At 40.6% G+C, this 11,074-nt stretch overlaps 1 protein-coding gene across 3 annotated transcripts in view; it reads left to right on the top strand.

The window, feature by feature from the left end:
• Positions 1–1,572: 1,572 nt before the first annotated feature.
• taok3a (TAO kinase 3a) overlaps positions 1,573–11,074 on the top strand; it is a 66,812-nt gene continuing 57,310 nt past the window's right edge. The window contains exon 1 of one of the 3 annotated variants that reach the window (XM_063489416.1): positions 1,573–1,745. The gene's annotated coding sequence lies outside the window, so the exon portion shown is untranslated. Of the gene's footprint in view, positions 1,746–1,840; positions 2,024–2,087; positions 2,213–11,074 lie in introns of those variants that run through there. The other 2 variants (XM_063489417.1, XM_063489419.1) reach the window with 2 other exon arrangements.

The following is an 11,074-nucleotide window of genomic DNA, read 5'->3' as shown; positions in this document are numbered from 1 at the left end:
TTATTTTTTCAGATTTCTAAACATAAATCTACTGTAGATAAAGTTACCCAGCAGAATATGATAAATTAATCAACACCAAAGTGACACAATAATAAATCATTAATTGTGAATGAGTGTTACAAAGCATATGATTCTGCAAGCACTTTTGCTTGCACTAATAGGCAGTAATGCTAAATACATTTACATTAATTAAATTAATTCTGCCTTAAAATGAATTTATTAACAAAGAATTGATGTTGGGAGTGTTACTAGGCCCACCTCTAGAAGAGAAAGGCACTTCACATTTATAGAAGAGAAAAGAGAAATAAATGTTTAAATAGTTTACCAGTTACAATAAAGAGACACTGTAAAGATCCTATGTTTAGGGCATAACTCAAGCAATGGCTGATGGCAAACCACATTTAACTTAACATGATGTATTGTTTGTCAATCTGTGTTTTCAGGTCTGTTTGTATTTTTACTATATTTTTAATAGTTTCATGTTACCTGCCCAAGTAGTAATGATGTAAATTAGTAGTTTTGGGTAAAAAATCTGGCATGTCTACATTTTATATGTCTATATGATGTCCATTAACATGCACTGTTCCTTTTAAACAATCAAAAGTAAAACTTTTGATTTATTGGGGGAAATAAGTAAGAATACAACTTTTTTATTGATGGTCTGAATACCTGTTTCTCCACATTACAAAACAGCTATTCAGTAGAATGGAATTAGTTTAAACAGATCTAGATTTTTATACTCTTAAGTGCCACTTCTGGCATAATGTCTGTATTAGGAAACAGGTCTGGATAAGCCTGAAAATTATAATACTTGAGTTCATTTATATTAAGGAGTGAAACTACAATCCACACATTCTCCTCACCTTACATCTATGCCTACACATGTCCTTATTTCCATGCCGCACCCTCCCTTCCCATTTTTCCTCTGTTTGTCATCCAAAAGGTATCAGTGGAATCTGTTAGGCCAGGAGCCAGTAATCATTATCAGCAAATATTCTTCATTTGCATCTGAGGTTGAGGTCCTTGCTAGTGAATACGCGGAATTCGTTTCGGATCAAATATTGTGGTTTCCTGTGCCCCATCCTACTCCCCCACTGGTTTTCATTGGTCTCCCCGCTCCCCCGGCCATCCTATTGCAAAAACTCCTGGAAACGGCCCTGATGCAGAATAAACTCAATAATTTTACAGTTAAACTTCCAAAGTACAACAGCAGGTGGCATCATCGTACTGAGCATATTTAGCAGACTAGCTGGCTTGCCATCTCTGAAGTTGCAACAGAATCGGGATGACTCAGTCCATGCATCTTTAATGATTTGCAAAGGAAATTGGGTAAAGGATTGTTGGTCGTTCACTTTTAATAATAGCTTTATTAATATCTTTATTTTTGAATGCTGCGCCACTGTAAGAATGATTCATACTTTAAAAATTTGTATTGAATTCGGACAAAACAACTGAGCATAAAGTACACGCAAAACAATCAGTCAGATATATATTCTGTGGAAAATACCAAGCGAGCAGATCGCACATCCTCCAGCGGTCGGTTCCCAACACGAGACAACTTTATTTCCGCCTGTCTGTCAGAGTGCCTGTCAAACACGGGCTAGGGGTTGTGCTCCTGCTGCTCCGTCATTCAGGAAGTCTAGACCAACTGACAGCACTTCGAGAAGTCACAGCGAAATCTCTAGAGTCGGACAAAATAACCCTGAAGTGCGTACGCTTTTCACCAAGGACGAATTTTACAAAAGGTGAGTAGTTTTTTCACTCTGCTGTTGCGCTGCTGTCAACGTTTGTCCCCATCCACTGTAACGGTTAACAGCTCGTGCTAAAAGCCTCGCGCGCTGAGAACTGAAAATGACACTTCCTCCTGGCTCAACGGCTGAGCTTCTGTAGCTAAATGTCAAAGCGGTAAAAGTGGATACAAAGGAGTAGTAGTGTCGATTAGGTTGCACCTGAAGTTGGTAATGACTACCATCGCCTGTTTTCGACGTTGTTCGGCTTGTTGTTTGAACGCAACTCAGAGGTGGTGAGTACGGAGACAAGCATCAGCTCGCTGGGGTTAAGTGCGTAGGTTTGCTTTTTAACGGCTTTAACGAAGTGTGCACGTTTGCTCGTTATTGCACCTTTTTTTAAGCCTAGGCTGAATTGTGGGTATTTTTTTTACGTTGTGAACTGACGAAGAAGAAGCTTTGCTGTTTGGTTTGTTCCTCGGGGGGTGAGTATGCTGAGCAAACGAATGACAGCTTGTAGTGAAGTGAACGTTTGGGGTTTTTTTTTGCAACAGACAAGGTGGCTGGGTGGTGTATAAACTTGTCCCTGGTGTTATTTTAGCAGTCTCACCCAGTGTGAGTGTCAGTCCGTTTGAATCCGTCACGTCCAAAATGACTGTGGTACCTTCCATTGCACATTGTTGTGAGTGAGCTTTTACTATCAACGCACGGTTACAATGGCTTTCGGTTGAGACAGTGTAACGTCCACTATGCATGACACTACGCATACTTTTACTACGTCTGTCTGAAGCCTTTTTACACAGGCGATCATGATCTGCACACCCTGTTTTGTTCTGTTTTTGTGGGGGTTTTTAGGATTTAGATTGTAGGATTAGACTGCACTAATTTAATGCAAAGACAACAACGGTACGTCATTCATTGTTTTATTATATAAGTCATTCATGGCTTGAATTGTACCGGACATCTTCACCTGCACACGAGACGGTGCTCCATTAAATGGGCAGTAGTTAAAAGTAAATGTAGGCTAATACGACGCGCTCGAAATGGCAGATGTAGATAGCAAGCTGAGCACTAAAACCCAAGCTGACCCAATATGATGTCATCTCTTGTGTGTAGAGCGCATGAGTGAGAGGAAGCAGACCCGTGTTTGACTGCTAAACTGTGTCATTTGTAAAGATTTATTTTAAGAAGCCTGCCCACTCAATTTCAGGCATGGATCGCGGGAATTTAATCCCGTATTATGACATTGCACCTGCATGCCATTCACATCGATTTGTAGTATTTTTTTTCTTTTTTTCTGTTATGTCATTTAGCTTAGGAATGATGCACTGTAGATGAAAACCCTGTGTGAATCAATTTTGCACACTGTAGTTTTACACAGTGGTTTAGTCATCTTGAGATAATGTTAAGTGAGTATTGTAAAACTGATGTCAGTTCCCCTTTATAACATGTGTCAAGTTTGTCTTTCTGTGCTATGTCCGAGTTTCTGTGCCCTACTTCGGTTTTGTTCAAAGGGCAAATACGTCACTGTTGTGCAAGTGTGTTGTGTCCGTTTTTCACATCATTCATATCTAATCGGTTCATCGACCACCCAATCGCAGTTCCACTGAGATAGGGAACAGAAAGTGTCACACTTCCTTATTGGTATCTCCTTTTATGATTTTGATTGTGCCATTTTCTCTGAATGTTTCAACCCCAGTCCCAACATAGACTAGATGTTAAAGGTACATGTAGCTTAGTGGTGCACAGATAATGATGGACATAGTATTTTAGTTCACATTTCAGATCAAACCACAAAGTGAAAAGGGATCTATGCACTAAAAGAGGCTCAAGAAGTGCTTTTACTGTGACAGTGCAGAAAGATTAAAACATTTTTGGAATGGGTCGGAGTGATATATGCTAAAATGATTTCAAAAGAAATTCCACTAAACCTCAAGCTATTTCTTTTCTGTTTGTAGCCAGGAGGACACGACTACAATTAAAATGAAGAACAATTAATGAACCTCAGTTGTTTGAATGCCAAAGAGCTAATTGTGACGTGTTTGTTGGGTGGGAGAAACACTCAGAGGCCAAATATTACCCACAGGATAAGATAAATAATGTCAATTCTTCCACTAGATAGAATAACACATATATTAAAAGACACAAAGTATAATTGAAATGGTTTGGGTAACATTTTGATTTTTGTGGATGATTTGGATCTAATAGGAAATCAGTGTGAAGTGAACAACAGCCATCCTATACCCATTTTTACAATGTTCACAGAATGTTTTGTCTTTAATGTAAAAAAAATAATAATAATAATTGTTGTTTGGGTATTAATTACCTTGTATATTAACAAAACGAGTGTTTTCCTGTTTTTTTTGTTTGCATGTTTATTTGTTTTTATCTTGTTTATTTTTTTTAATTGTTGATAAAAAATCTAAACTATTTAAACAAATACTCAGTGCACAGATGTAGAGGAGACAGAGGTGTGTGTGTGCGTGTGTGTGTGTCTGTATTCTCATGAATTCAGGAAATCAGTTAGTGCTTTCAAGAAGGCAAGGCATCATGAAATAGAACAGTGGGGAAGGACAGCCTCAAAATTAGTAATCTAATTCAAACCTGCAAGGATTCAACATGCTGGAGAGAGAGAGTGAGAGACATGATAGCTTAGTGTGCTCTGACTCTGTTGTTCTACTCCATAGCCAAATCCCTTATCCTAATGAGAGAATTTATTCTGTTGGGATCTTCAAATTATTGCATTAATGCCACAAAGAGGAAATGGACTCAGCAGAATGGAAACCACAGTTCCCAGTCTTTTATGACAGATGTGGCTTGCTTCTTCTGGGTCTGTCCACATGTCATTGGGATGTACAATGGGCTGCAGCAGATTATCTGTACAACAAATACTGATATCTTATAAAAAAGGCTACATTAGTTATAATAGTTGTCCTGACCTCTATGTGCCCTTTATAGGTCTTGTAATATGCTGCAGCGTCTAATGCAATCTCTGTCTGTCTCAGTGAAATCCTGATTTGTTTTATTTCAGAGAAACTAGAAGCCACTGAAGCCCTCTACTAGCTTTACAGAAGCTGGGATTTTAAAAAAAACCCAAAAAACTTATCACTGGGAAGAGTTTAACTGTATCAGCTATAATCGAGAAATTAAACTCCCAGTCCCCCTATGTGAATGTTAAAGTTATCGAGTTGACCTGTTCTTTTGAAAAACCTAGACAAGCCTACTAGTAGGCCTCTTACAGTTTGGAAACAATTATGTAATAAGGTTATTGGCATTGTCATATCCACATATTTGAAACAGCAATCGTGATATTTTACAACAATTTAACCCCTCAATGAGAAAGAGCTGAATTTGCTTCTAGGGGAAACCTGTTGAAGTGAAAAGCTTTTTTCTTTCACATGATGAAAGGCTGACTTTTGAAACATATATTACAGAATTGTCAGTTATCCAGTGCCACAGCAGTTTGGTGGTTTATGCTACAGTGGCAGGGCACATCAATATTAAAGGGCTTCTGTCAGGCTTAATGTTGTGCAGTGATCTGGTTTAGGATGTCTGATACAGGAATGTTGTCTCAGATGGTAAGGAGAATTATGCCGTTTCTACCCCCACCACTGATGTGTTCATGCGTACTGCTTTTAATGATGATTTCAGTCGACAGCAAAACTCTGCACTGCTGCAAGATCATGGTCTTGTGAAGCCAGCAAGAGAGAGTACCAGCACAAATATGTGTTAGCAGGATTAATCTATAGAAGCACTTTGTTTGATTAGCCAGTCAGAACTACCTACGGTAACATGTGCATGTTCACAGTGGGTGCGTTCCTAAATCTTCTTTTGGTGTGCATTAAAACAGTGTTTGTGTCCAACTAAGAGTGTCTATTTAATTAAATGTGAAGATGGTTAGTTCCTCAAAGCAAATGCCCTTTTTATAAAGCATCTGCTGGTTCATGTCCAGCTCATAGTTTCTTTTATCGGCATCACTTCTGGATTTTTATGGCAATGGTGTATTTGCACCACTGACCATCATGGGGAAAAATGTGAAATGGATCTAGTCAAGGCCCAGCAGCTGGTGCAGACCTGAGTCATGGCCTTGGTCTACTGAAAGCTGTCTCAGAGGGGGGAAGCCACGGCCCAGCAGATGTCTCATCAACAAATGCCTCCCCAGTGAGTGTGCCACTTCTGCTGTTTACTTGCCACCTTGCACAGCTGAAAACTGTATTAGTCGGATCAGCCACTTTAGATCTTGAGCAGAAGTATTCAGATGTCGCCCACTGAAGTTTTCACAATGAAAATATTGCACACCTAAAAAGGTATTTATTGCAGCAGTTCTGATTTAAGTATGTGCGTGCTTATTCATCTGGAAATTCCAATTGGATTTTATAGGCTTTTCACTAGTGTAGCATCTGGCTCAATTTCTTCACTGAGCACAATAATGTATGTGCTGCATACTATTATGCACCACATATTGGTTGTTAAATACGTCATTCTTCCTAATGTGCTACATGTCCATTGTTTCCTTCATTGTTTTTTTTTTTTTCTTTTCAAAATTGTGTCACAAGATAGGCATTTTTTGCAAGTTAGCCTCTGTGGGTGTGGGAGGTTAGCACGAGTGACTTGATTACAGAGCTTTATTAGAAGTGCGCATCCAATCCCCTGGCGAGGTTGCAGCTGTGACCATGAGTAGGCCCCTCCACCCACCCTCTTTTCAACCCCTATTATGTCCAACTACATCTGTCTCCCCCTTTTTTTTTTTTTTTTTTTTTTTTTTTCGTGAAATGTGCAAGCCTATCTCTGCTCTTCTATGACTAGGCCAAGTTGAAGTGCTGAGGAATTATGAGGAGCCATCACCATCACCCAAAGAGACATTACCAATGCTGATGGCTGACTTGTCTTATCTCTGCCCACCACTACCCCTCCTGGGCCTAAGGCTTAATTTAGCCTGGCAGAATGGCGGAAAAGACTCAGACTGGACTATTTTTAGAACTACATGGTTCACTGTAATATGGGTCTTTAAAAAATTGAAAGTGTCATGTCATAGGCCTACCATTTGCCTCTGTTCTGCTGACTCTCCCCTGCATGCAAGCCAACTGGGAAAACTCTAGTATGCACTGTGAGCTTCATAGAGTGGGGCATGTCAGCAGGGCTTAGGATGCATGAATGTGATGGACACATTTACTGATGTGAGTGGGGGTGAGGTAATACACCGCACCACATCTATTTTGGGAGCTTCCTTTGGCTGCTCAAAGCGCTTTTGTGTCACACAGTTATTCACCATAATTTTTCACTCAGCACTTTTGCTAACATGTCTCCAAACTTCATTCATTTATTTCAGAGCACTTTTCATTGGTGTGAAGGTTCAGAACCTTCATGTTGGCAAAATTGTGGATGCTGTGGTCAACAGTGACCAGCAGTGACCATTATAATAGCTTTTATTCCATAGCACTTCTGAAAGATCTATAGGGCATCTAGAATCAGTAGTGCTACCTAACATGATGTGAATGTTTGATAACTTCTCATCATGTGAGCTACCAAAGTGCATGCCAAAAACGCCCTAGTCCCAAGGGAATCTAGGCCTCTGCCCAAGCTCTGTGCAGCTCTAATACTGTGACTGGACAGCCTCCATTGGGTCAAGTGGAGATTTGTTTCTGATGAAGCTGGGGGAGATTGTGCCGTGCTGTCACCAGCCAGCAGTGTATCAAGATAAATGTGAGTTTTATTTTTCATTTTTAGCTAACTCTGTATTTCAGCCTGGCTTCTTTCACAGGCACTTCTTTAAAAGGCAAGAAAACATTAGGACAAACAAGGTTTGGAGGTTGGACTAAGAAGCAACACAGAATTTCTCTTGCAATTCTCTTCCCATAGTTGCTACTTTCCAGCCAAGCTTTTTGTGTTATCTCTGTATTCATCAACCGGACTGTTGTGTGTCATAATGAATGAGGAACACAGGAGTTTCTCATGGAAAAAAAATGTAAGGCCAGCCAAAGTAAGTACTTCAGCCACCCCTTTCTTGCTTCATAGTGTTTACCAGGAGAGCTTTTGATGCCTTTATGAACCCTGAGAGCCTGGGGTTAAACTGAACAATTGTCCAATTACACTGCGACTTACCAGTCAACACCCAGCCCCACTGCTTCCCTCAGTCGTTATAGTTTACTCACTCACTCTCTCACACACAGGCTCTCATCATGACCCAGAAGGCTGCAAACCTTAGCATAATTGCAAGGATGATATCGTCCCAGATGGCTAGATAGGAAGTACTTGCATTGTTAGGCCAAGAGGGTATCAAAGAAGCCGACATGCACACACCCTCACTGGGTTGTAATAGACGGTAGCCAGCCTGACCCACGTCCAGCTATTGTTTCCTGGTATGATACAGGAGCCATATCAGATAGGAAAGCCTATTGTGCTTTCATAAACAATTTAGAATGAAGTATCAAGACAATATTACTGCTGGATTAGATGCCAAGCTTCAAGCTGCTTGTTTAAGTTGTGATTATTATAATACACAGTATAATTAAGAAGTTATTCATTGATTAGCTTTCAAACTGTTCATTGTATAGAGAAATTAAATGAGCTGTGCTGAGCATTGGTACTCCATTACACATGACTGCTCTGATAATAAATGAAACAGAGGACCAGCTGCAGGCACTGCATTGGTCAGTACTTGATATTCATCAAGTCTAAAAGCTTCTGTTGGTCTGCCACTCCTTTTTATTCCTCTTCAAACATGAAAACATCCTTTCTCTGACTGTGATATATTTGGCTATTTGTTACAAAATGTTCCTGTTATTTATTTATGCCACTTCCCTGTATCAAAAAAATATTTGCAATACAAAAATGCACATTATTAATTATTGATTTGGCAACACACAAAGAACTGTAGAGTTTTGTTGACCACATGGTTCATGACCTCCTATCAGTGTGTACCAGTGATATCACAGTGCACAATTAAAGCAGAGATCCAGGGATAGTAAGACTTTACCAATTCCAAAGTGACATGGTGCCAGAGGCGTTGAAGAACTTAATAGGTCCCACTAGGAGCAGCAAGCCTGGACTACCAGTTAAAGCTAGAAATGATGGGAAAACACCAGGATAATTACTAAAAAAAAGCTCAGGGTGATTTACTGATTAATGACACTGTTCTTAAAATCTGTCTAGCACTGCTATTTCTCTACATGTGTCCTGGAGCAGGAAATGAGGCTGAATACCTTCAAAATTGTGATAGGAAAGAAAGTTGCATACAGCTTGGCTGCACACAATGGTTTTTAGCATTTTTCATTTGGTTCTATTAATGGATCACATAAAAAGTACAATGAAATTGAGATTGTTAGTATTACAGATCTTGCTGCTAGAACTACCTGATTGTCAGTTAACAGCTAATTAAAACTAAATCTGTGGGCATAAAATTAAATGATAAAAACATTTTAATAATACATTAGTTGTTAAAATAGTTCATCACTCAAAGAAGAATTTCCTTTTTTATTCTAGATATAACTTCGGAAAATAGAAGTTTAGAAGTGCTATATACAAAATTCAGGACCACTGAGTACTGCTCTAGAGCATGACCATCTCAGACCGGAATATATAGCCACACCTTTCCCCCTTTCACATTTCATTTCCAACCTTACTGTTTGAACATGAAACACAAGCGTGAAAAGATCGTTAACACTTTTAGCCCTCAACACTCACGAGCCTTTTTAAAAGAAAAACAACAAAAAAAACAAACAAAAAACTCAGCAGTCCATCTGCATCTTAAGGATAAAGGACACTCTTTCGAGGATGCCAATGTTCACATTTTGGACAGAGAGGACAGATGGTTTGAAAGAGGAGTGAAAGAGGCCATCTATGTCCACTGTGAGCGACCATCTTTGAACAGAGGCGGTGGTTTACGACACCAACTGTCTGCCATCTATAATCCAGTTTTGAGTTCCCTCCCCAGACGCCTTAATGCCCACTCACATCCTGGGCCATCTGACCTCAGGAATTCACATGACAATGTGGGGCCAGGTTTCACAATGGGCACACCCGAAACCCTGGCTGATTAGGTCCCACACCCGCTTTCACACCTTGGCTCATGTGAATAGAGGATCACCAGGGGGTCCTTTGTCCCTCTTTGGGGGGATACTCCCACTGGGTTTAAATCTGGGACTCTCGGCCATTTGACCTTAGAACTGAAGAAGCTTCTCGGATGAGAGGTGAAACGTCTTCAAGCAACTTAAAGAAGTCCAGACGCTTTTCTTTCCAAGCTCCTTAGACTACGATGACCTGGATGACTGAGAACCTTCACAGACAAACAAAAAAAAACCACTGGGTAGCTTTTACAGGCTATGAGTCACCTGATGCCCCCTATTGTGATGAGTATCTGACTGCTTTTTTGTTTCTCTCCTCTGCACTCTGTTACACTATAGCTGTGTCCCAAAACGTCGGCTGCATCCTTCGGAGGACCCGGCCTTCGCGGTCTACGTGGGCCGGGTCCTTCGAAGACCGAGAAGGCCGGAAGTGCGAGGCTGTGAAATGGGACGGTCTAGCCTTCAGATTTGCGTCACCGCTGTCTCGGTGGAGTTTATTAAACTTGGCCGTCTGCTCCTTGCTATGTAAAATATAACAGGACACTGGCGAAAATTCTCGACTGTCTCACACTTCTGTTTAATCAGTTTTCTGTTTGACGTTTATTCAGCTGTGTGAAAATCCCGGAGGAACTCACCCGATGGATTAATAAAGCTTTATTTAATCTAATAATCTAATAACTTTGATCTCAGCCAAACTGATTTACTCCGGAACAAATAAAACACAGAAAAAAGGCAAACAATTAAAATTTTAAGTTATCCGAGTGACTTATATATCATGTTTAACCTGGGTAGCGAAAGAGCGGGGGTCTGAAAACGATGAAGCCGGGAGTCAGCTGCTCTCGCCGGCTGGAGTGACCATTGAACCCCCCGGCTTGCTATCAAGCGGGTGGGTAACAGACGTCTCCGAAAACGTCGGCACACTTTTGCAAATATACGATGTCTTGATAAACCGAGCAGATATTTGAAGTTTACACAGCTACTTTCTCGCCTGAAAATATGTTAAAAGTTTATTTTGTGACCGGGAAAGATTAATAAGACTAATTTTAAAACTTAGTAGCGGCCGCCATTGTTGGCAGCTGAAATTTGGCTGGGCCGCGCTATGAATTCTGGGATATGGTGGGCCATGAAGGACACACCCGACCCATCCTTCGAATTCGGGGAAATGAAGGACGCATTTGTCGGCCGCATTTGAAGGAGTCGAGGAATTGGGACAGCCTTCGTCGCCTGGCTGTGACGTAATCGGCCTTCAAATGCGGCCTCCGGAGGATGCAGCCGACGTTTTGG

This window comes from Pelmatolapia mariae, linkage group LG12 (assembly GCF_036321145.2).
Source record: "Pelmatolapia mariae isolate MD_Pm_ZW linkage group LG12, Pm_UMD_F_2, whole genome shotgun sequence".
NCBI lineage: Eukaryota > Metazoa > Chordata > Actinopteri > Cichliformes > Cichlidae > Pelmatolapia > Pelmatolapia mariae.
This window is presented reverse-complemented; position numbering and strand designations above follow the sequence as displayed.